Here is a 7,279-nt window from a genome sequence, read left to right as displayed (position 1 = left end):
CCTATCCTATTCTTACTCCATTAAGACAAAACCCTAATATTTAATATACTCCTAGGGGACCAGCAAGTGGCATGGGGCTTGCTTGCTTTCTCACTTTTCCTGTGTGTATGTGTTTCTGTCTGGCCAAATTAAAAAAAAAAAAAAAAGCTGACCTTTATCCTGGAAGTTATTACTCACATTTATCAGAAACAAAAAAATAATAGGGGACCAGCAGGTAGCATGGTAGTTAAGGTGCTGGACACTCCCACATGGCCAACAGAGTTCGAGTCCCGGACCTGGCGGCTTGTTCTCTCTCTCTCGCTTTGTCTCTCTCTGGTCAAATTAAAATAAATAAAATTAAATAAAAATAATTCTTTAAAAAATAATAATATACTCCTAGTCTGAAACTATCACACACATGGAATTTCAGTGCTTAAGCTAAGAGAGCCCTTAAAAAGTCGGGACCAGCAGATGGCAGAATGGTTATATCACTGGACTCCTACTTAGTTGACTGCAGTTTGAGTCCTGAAGCTGGCAGCTTAAAACTCATGTCAGGCGGCAGGTGGCATAGTGGTTACAGCAGCTGGACTCCCACATGGTTGATGACATTTTGAGTCCTGGACCTGGCAACTTGCTTTCTCACTTTCCTTCTCTCTCTCTGGTCAACTTCAAAAGCAAAAATAAATAAAATAATGACAATTAATAAAATAAAATTAAAAAAACCCACTCACATCAGGCATATGGGTGTGCGTGCCCAAAATCCTAAGAATAGAATGGAGGAAAAGGAACTGTGATGTGGCTGTCCCTGTCCCTGTGAGGATGAATTTTCACTTTCTGTCTCTGTCTCTCTCTGCCTCTCCAGTGAGCGCACTTGCCCTACAGCAATCACTCTAAAATAAATACATAAATAAAAAGTTAAGGCGCTAGATCCCACATGGCCAATTGTGCAATTCAATTCCTGGACAGAGTCTAGAAAATCACACGGGGCACATGTGCATTGTATGTGTCCATTCCCAAAATCCCAGGAGGAGCTTGGAAAAGGGATTGTGGTATGGCCATCCCTCCTAGGGAGTGATTTCTCATTTTCTCTCTCTCCAGTGAGTTAACGTACCCTATAATAAAATTTAACAACAAGAAGAAAAGTTACATTGGCTGGGCCAGCCCATAGTGGGGTAGTTAACACTCTAGATCTAACGTAGCTGAGAGTAGAGTTCAAGTCTCTGACCCGGCATCTCAAAAGACATACTGGGCACATGTGTGTATATGCCCAAAATCCTGAAAGGAGGGAAAAATGGAGAAGGGACTGTGGTGTGACCATGCTCCATAGGAGGTCTTTTTTCAAGTTCTCTCTGCAAGCACATGCTCCCCCCTGAAAGTTTAAAAAACAAAGGTGGGGGACCAACAGTTAGCGTAATGGCTATGTTGCTGGACTCCCACATAGTCAACCACGGTTTGCATCCCGGACCCAGTGGCTTAAACTCACACCGGGCGCATGTGCGTGCGTGCGTGCCCAAGATCCCAAGAGGAGAATGGAGGAGAAGGGATTGCAGCCTGGTCATCCCCTCGGGGGGTGATTTCTTGCTTTCTATCTCTCTGTCTGTCTCTGTCTGGCGAGTGCACGCGCCCTATAGCAAAAACCTCTCCAAAATAAATAAATAAATAATTTTTTTAAAAAAAGGTGGAGGGGGGATGACAAGTAGCATGGTGGTTAAGGACATTGGACTCTCTCATGGCTGACCTTGGCTCAAGTCCCGGACCTGGCTGCTTGATTTTTCACTTTCTCTTTCTCTCCCTCTAGCTTGCTCTGTCCCTCTCTGGTCAAAGTAAAATAAATAAAGTTAAATAAAATATTAAAAAAAAAAAAAGGTAGAGAAAAGAGATTGTGGCCTGAACATACCTGACCGACCCCATTTGAGATGCTTTCTCCCTCTTCCTCTCAGGCAAGTATACACACCCTCTAGCAATTAAAAAATAATATTTATCTGATATAACCAATCAACAACTATTTAGTATCTACTGTGTGCAAACTTCTTAAAAACATCATGGGGAAGAAAAAGTAGTTATAAAGAAGTTAGTTAAGGAGGTGGTGTGGCGGTTACGGGCGCTAGTCTCCCACATGGCTGACCGCAGTTCGAGTCCCAGACTAACTTTCTGACTCCCCTCCTCACTGTCTATCCCTAGTCAGATTCAATAAACAAATAAATTAAATTAAGTAATTCTTTAAAAAAAAGTTAAGGCCCAGCTACTCTGGCAGTCAGTAGCACAGAGGCTCTCAATGCTGGAAGCCACATGGTGACTGCGGCCGAATTCCTGGCCCGGTAAGCCTGACATATACAGAGAGACTGGAGAAAGGGGATCCCGCTGTGACCAGACCCCCAGAAAAGGGTGCTCTTCTCTCTTACATGTACATGTGCTCTATCATGAATAAAGGTAAAAAACGGGGGAAAAAATTGAAAAAAAAAAAAAAAACCTAGTAAAAACTATTTCCTTTACCTAAAACCGTCTCCATTTTCAACACCTATCCCTTAAGGGAGCAACTGTTTGGAAAAGCGCCCCTCCCCCCATCCTTGCAAAATCTGTAGGAACAACATATTCACAAAAGAATGTGGAAGTGATATACAAAGTTTCAAAAATGCCTTATGAAGGCAGCACACAAAGAGTGGGGGGTGTGTGAAAAATCTTTCTTGATCTCTCCCACCTCAAATTCAGATGTCTAGCCTCCTAGACCTAACTAATGTCAAGGTTGGATTTTCTTCTAACCCTCAAGATAACGCATGAGTAAACACTACTTATCCACTTGTCACACATGAGAAACTGAGGCCTGGAAGTATAATAAAGTAGTAACAACGAAGTCTTGGAGCATAATTACAAACTCAGGAGGTCTGACAGCAAATCTCCCTCCCAGATCTTATACTCTCAACAGCCTAGCAGCATTTCTTTTTCTTCTTTTTTTTCTTTTTTTTTTTTTTTTGAGAGGTTTTTGCTATAGGGCGCATGTGCTGGCCAGACAGACAAAGAGAAATACAGAGACAGAAAGCAAGAAATCACTCCCCCAGGGGGAATTGTCACGCTGCAATCCGTTCTCCTCCATTCTCCTCTTGGGATCATGCGCCCGGCGTGAGTTTCAAACCACCAGGTCTGGGACGTGAACCATGGTTGACTACGTGGGAGTTCAGCGACATAGCCATTACGCTAACTGCTAGTTCCCTCTTTTTTATTTTTTAAAAGAATTACTTATTATTTTCATTTCCTTAATAATTATTTTATTATTTTTATTTATTTACTTGTTTGTAGAGGTTTTTGCTTTAGGGTGTGTGCGCTCGCCAGACAGAGACAGAAAGCGAGAAATCACACGGGGGGTGTGTGTGTGTGGCAACGCCACAATCCCTTCTCCTCCAGTTTCCTCTCGGGATCTTGGGCATGCACGCACATGCACCCAATGTGAGTTTTAAGCCACCGGGTCCGGGACGCGAACCGCGGTCGACTACATGGGAGTCCAGCAACATAGCCATTATGCTAACTGCTGGTCCCTATTATTTTTATTTATTTTAATTTAACCAGAAAGGGGCAGAGAGAGAGAGAATGAGAGAGACGGAAAGTAAGAAAGCAAGCCACCAGGTCCAGGACTTGAACTGCCATTGGCCATGTGGAAGTCCAGCACCCCCCAACCACCACGCCACCTGCTGACCCCTAACTTTATTTTATTATTACTTTTTTTTTTTAAGAGAGATTTTTGCTATAGGGTGTATGCACTCACCAGAGAGACAGAAAGCAAGAAATCATCCCCGGGGGGGATGGCCATGCCACAATCCTTTCTCCATTTGCCTCTCAGGAGCTTGGGCATGAACGCACGCACATCTGGCGTGTCTGGCATGAGTTTTTTTAAGCCACGAGGTCTGAGACTCAAACCAGTCAACTATGTGGGAGTCCAGCACCATAAACATTATGTCATCTGCTGGCCCATATTATTACTTTTTAATTTGACCAGAGAGAGACAGAGAGGGAAAGTAGGAAAGCCAGCCGCCAGGTCCAGGGCTCAAACCGTGGCTGGCCATATGGAAGTACAGTGCCTTAACTATAACATCACCTGCTCCCCGCCTCCTTTTTAAGAGGTTTTGCCTGGGTGAGGGGGAGGGACAGACAGTGAGAAGTAAAAAATCACCCACCCCCGGGGAATGGCCGCACTGCAATCTCTTCTCCATTCTCTTCCCAGGATCTTAGACACCCACACACAAGCACCTAGCGTGATTTTGAAGCTACCAGGTCTGGGACTCTAACCGTGGGAGTCCAGCGACATAACTACTACACCATTTGCAAATATCATTGACAAATACCACTACACTATCTACAAAAACCACCACAGAGGACCAGTAGGTGGCCTGGTGGTTAAGACGCTGGACACTCCCAATGGCCAACCACAGTTTTAGTCCTGGACCTGACCGCTTGCTTTCTCACTTTCTCTTTTTCTCTCCTGTCAAATTAAAATGAATGAATGAATAAAGTTAAATGAATAATTCTTTTTTTTCATTCTTTTCTGGAGAGGTTTTTGCTACAGGGCACATGTGCTTGTCAGAAAGAGAAAGAGACAGAAAGCGAGAAATTTCTCCCCCCAGGGGGATGGTCACGCCACAATCCCTTCTCCATTCTCTTGGAATCTTGGGCACGCACGCAAATGTGCACAGCATGAGTTTAAGCCACCAGGTCTGGGACTCAAACCATGGTCAACTATATGGGAGTCCAGCAATATAGCAATTATGCCAATGCTGGTCCCTAAATGAGTAATTCTTTAAAAAAAAAAAAAAAAAAAACCCAAAACCTACAAATACTGCTAGCCCACCAGTATTTCTTCAAACTGCTGGTCACAATACAGGGTGGGGTGTCAATTTAGTGTCACCATTAACCAGCATTTTTAAATATTTTGTACAGAAGAGAAAAATCCATGCAGAGGATGTAGAAAGTAAACATTGTCGTATGAAATATTTTCTGGTTCTTTACGTACTAGGCCGCAAAATAAAACAATTTTCTTACTGCGGAAGGCAATACAAATGTTTGAAAAGCACTGCTCTTCTAATCTACAGATTGGCTCCCAAGGAATGGTGGCCTTCACGGGCTTCAACCATACGTTACACACAGTAGGCTTGCTATTCTTCCACACCCCATCCTTTCCCTATACAGAAATGTCAGTGGTATCTCAAGACTGCCCTTAATACTTGATAAGTTCAAGGTCTGTCAAAGTGGATCTGTCAATCAGCATGTGAAAACAAAGACAACAGGTACTAGCTGATGGTATAAGGGTAACACAGCTGGACTCCCATGAAGTCGACCACAGTTCAAGTCCTGGACCCATCAACTTGAAACTCATGCCAGGAGCATGTAAATGCATGCTTAAGATCCTGAGAAGGGAATGGAAGAGAAAAGATGACAGAGCAGCCATCCTCCCTGGGGGTTGTTTCTCGATTTCGGGCTCTGGCAAGTGCATGAGCCCTTTATCAAAAATCTCACACACAAAAAAAAAAGAAAAGAAAATTAGGATTTCACCATTTCCGTTATTAACTACTTCATATGAAAGTAATTCTCAGAAAGCTTCTCTCTACACCAACTGCAGTCAGGCAAAGCCTAGGAACCCAGAAAGCCTCAGGGAAAGTTGGGTTACCCAGGGAGACCAGATCTGACTGTCCTCATCCTTTCTGAGTGGCAAGACCAATCAAAACTCAATGCAGATACTAAGTAACAACCAAACACACCTGTAGCTAAGGTTTTTGAGCAAATCACTTTCAAAAGCACAAAAAGGATCATAGCACTACTATACTGTAGCTTCAGCAAAGTCCTTAAAGCATACTAAACTGCCTGAGATGTAGCAGTATTTAATGATGAGTGATGAGTAAAAACGAATTGTTATTTAAAATTCTACAGGGAACTATATGGAATAAAGTTAGGTTAGGAGGTAGAAAGCAGAAGCCAGAGGGAAAAAGGTAAAGAAGACTTCTAAACTCAGAACATTTTGGAAATAACTTCCTAGAAGATGGGAAATAAAGTTCCCTTGCTTGCAAAATTACTCTCTTAGTACACCAGTAGCAAATTCTGCATTTCAGCCCAGAAATTCTGATTAAACTATCTTTTGTGTGATGGTGACGGCTTCCCCCACTGCTCATGGAAATGAATTCCCACTGCAAGAAAACACAGGAAGGAACAGGATCCCTCCGCACTGTTCGCCTGAGGATCGTCTGCTAGTGCTAAGCTGATTCCCGCTAGGGCACTCGGGTTTGACAGCTCGCCGACTCTGCAGGCAGACTCTTCGGAAGCCCTAGTCCATCTCTTACTCGGCTTGTCTGGAGAATACGAAACATTTGCCGCAACACGAACTGCTAATAATCAACTTTCAGAGGTCAAAGGGGACCCGTTTTTCACCTTCCCTCAACACGTGTTCGGCACAAACTTCCGGGTGCGGTTACAATTGGCTGCGTAATTCAATGGATAAAAACGTTGCTTTATTCGACTCATTTTCTCGCCCGTTCTTTTCCCACGTTTCACAACCAGCGACTCCCCAAAACAAAAGCCTCCCACAGAACCCGAAGCACGCACATAAAGGGAGCTGCTCTGAGCGAGGATCAAGTTAGTGGTCCGCAAACATTAACCAAACACCAGCACAAAGCCGGGGTGGAAAGGGGAGGAGCGAACGCCAGGGTCAGGAAAGAAACAATCACAAGGGTTCAGGAACATCCCGAGTCTCCTCAGCGGTTAAACCGACCCCGAACCACTTCTGGGAGGCCACTAGACACACGGCTTTGGGGAACTTTGGGGGATCGTGAAGCCAAACACTCTCCAAGTGAGCAAACCCCGCCCGCCGCTCCCCTCCGGAGCAGTGTCCTTAGGGTGCAGGCGGGAGCTCGCCTGCCCGGGGCAACACAGCGTGCGGCCAGGTGAGGAGAAGGTAACCCCACGTGTCCCACGCAGCTTCCCCGCCGCCCCGAGGGCGAGGTACTCGGAAGACTGCGAATCCAGATGCAGGAAGGACGACCCGACGCCGGCCTCCCTCCGCCGCCCTAAGCCGGGGGACAGACTCGGCAGGGGAGACGACTTGGAAAGGATCCCGACCTCACTTTCCCCGCGGGTCCGGGACCTCGCAGCCCCCAGGTGACGCGGGGGAAGCAGAGGGGACGAGTCAAGTGGCACGGGCGTGAGCGGACCCCGCCTGCCGGGTCCAAAAAGAGGTGCCCTGGCCCGGGACAGCCGGGAGACGCGCCAGCCCCACGCGCGGAGACCGCAGGGCCCCGAGCTGACGGGCGGACGGAGCGAGTGC

At 45.7% G+C, this 7,279-nt stretch overlaps 1 protein-coding gene across 5 annotated transcripts in view; it reads right to left on the bottom strand.

Annotated features, from left to right (window-relative positions):
- The window catches only part of SBNO1 (strawberry notch homolog 1), an 84,511-nt gene extending 77,410 nt beyond the window's left edge, over nt 1-7,101 (bottom strand). For 4 of the 5 annotated variants that reach the window (XM_014588076.2, XM_027772172.1, XM_014588078.2 and 1 more), the window contains exon 1: nt 7,080-7,088. The gene's annotated coding sequence lies outside the window, so the exon portion shown is untranslated. Of the gene's footprint in view, nt 1-7,079 lie in introns of all 5 variants that reach the window. The other variant, XM_027772175.1, reaches the window with a different exon arrangement.
- Between the last annotated feature and the right edge of the window lie 178 nt (nt 7,102-7,279).

This window comes from Tupaia chinensis, unplaced genomic scaffold, assembly GCF_000334495.1.
Source record: "Tupaia chinensis unplaced genomic scaffold, TupChi_1.0 Scaffold000258_1, whole genome shotgun sequence".
In the NCBI taxonomy this organism is placed as follows: Eukaryota; Metazoa; Chordata; class Mammalia; order Scandentia; family Tupaiidae; genus Tupaia; species Tupaia belangeri.
This window is presented reverse-complemented; position numbering and strand designations above follow the sequence as displayed.